General features: G+C 40.4%; 1 pseudogene; it reads left to right on the top strand.

The window, feature by feature from the left end:
• LOC147817611 (uncharacterized) overlaps window positions 1–1,695 on the top strand; it is a 3,953-nt pseudogene that overhangs the window by 150 nt on the left and 2,108 nt on the right.

The raw sequence follows: 1,695 nt of genomic DNA, 5'->3' as shown, positions 1-1,695 counted from the left end.
AGGACACCCAAGGCACATTACAGGCCAGTCTGTACACAATCAACGTATTGAACGACTTTGGAGAGATGTTTTCCAGCAAGTTGTGCACTACTTCTACACGCTTTTCTATTCGTTTGAAGATGAACAAATACTGAACCCAGAACATGACGCTCAAAAAATGGCACTACAAGTAGTGTACAAGTCAGAAATCCAAAAACGACTAGATTTATTTAGACAAGCTTGGAACAACCATAGAATCAGATCGGCTAACAACCTTACACCGACACAAATCTGGACAGAGGGTGTGTTGACCAACAGTGAGCGGGAGTCCACAGCTCTCAACAACATCTTTGGAGATGACCCTTACAGCCAAGAAAATCTGGAAGCTGGCTTGGCAAGACATGGATTACAGCTCACCCAGTTACGAGCAAACACTGAAGACCTGGAACGAGCAAGGATTGTGTCACAACCGCTCAATAAACTCAGCACTGAACAACTGCTGGATCTTCAAAATGCAATGGATGGAACAACAGACTTAAAGGAGAGGTATCTGGTGTGTGCTAGAGAGATTCCAAACATTCTTCAAAGAACATAATATACTTAATGTGCAAACACCAATACAAGTATAAACAAGCACAAAACTTCAGACATTACCAGGGGGAAAAAAATATATAGTAAACACAGTTTATTCGGTTCAATGCAAACGCGGGCTACACCTTTCCAAATCCCAAAGACTCTTGTGGCCTGGAAAAGCATCTGATGCAGTTCTACTGCTGTAATTGTAAGTGAAGATGGCCTTAAAGGCTGCCTTAGACAGAGGTTCATGCATGTTGGTGAACAGAGGCAGAAAGGCGATCCAGTTCTCCACCACCAGGTCCCATAGCTTTCCAAAAGCATTCATTCCCTCTGTGAACTGGTATATCATCTTGGCCGTTCAATAAACCAACAGAGATGAAGCGTGAACATTACTGTGAAGAAGTTTGGAATCACTTGTATCTGTTTAAATGTAATTATGTATTTATTTTGGGAAAGACTGATTAACTGGAAGAAAAACTACAATGATAGTGTTACAAATTACTATTACTGTATCAAATCACTGTTTCTAAATGATAAGACTGGCAAAAAGGGTCGGTCACTTTGTGGGACAGGTAATCTTGGAAATTTGTTTAAAAAGTGGCAATTTCCCAATGCATAGTCATTAACAACTCTTGAACAAAATATTCTCCCAGTTTTCTGTAGTGAAAAATTAAATAAATAAATAACACCTACCGATGGAGCACTGTCATTTTCAACAGTAACCGCAAGAATGTCGTCCTCATCCCCATCGTCATCCTCAGATTCATCAATGACGAAGTCACTGACAGGACTCCTAAAAAAAAAACCAAAACAGATTTCTTTCTTTTTTAACTGCCAGTATTACATACTCGGGCCTTTCAAAAACTAATTTCAAACTGTTTTTAAACCACTGTGGAAACTGATTGTAATAAATGACAGTATTGTGACTCCTTTCTGAGGGTATGTGGTGTTTCTCTGTAGGGTTCAAGTTATTTGAAATTGTATTTGGGCGATAGGCCTAGTTCCTTGCGGGATTTTGATTGTTTATTTCTTTTTTGGACTGTAGTTATGTTAAGCTGGGTTTTCGGGGGTTCCCTTAAGGACCCTGTTCTTAAGGAGCGGGGTGTGACGGACCCCTGGTCCGTCATCAGCTTTCAGGCT

Source organism: Seriola lalandi, unplaced genomic scaffold, assembly GCF_002814215.2.
Source record: "Seriola lalandi dorsalis isolate HSWRI2012SDOR001 ecotype SW California unplaced genomic scaffold, Sedor1 jcf7180002054931, whole genome shotgun sequence".
Taxonomy (NCBI): domain Eukaryota; kingdom Metazoa; phylum Chordata; class Actinopteri; order Carangiformes; family Carangidae; genus Seriola; species Seriola lalandi.
The sequence above is the reverse complement of the archived record's forward strand: the minus strand, read 5'-3'. Positions and strand labels throughout refer to the sequence as shown.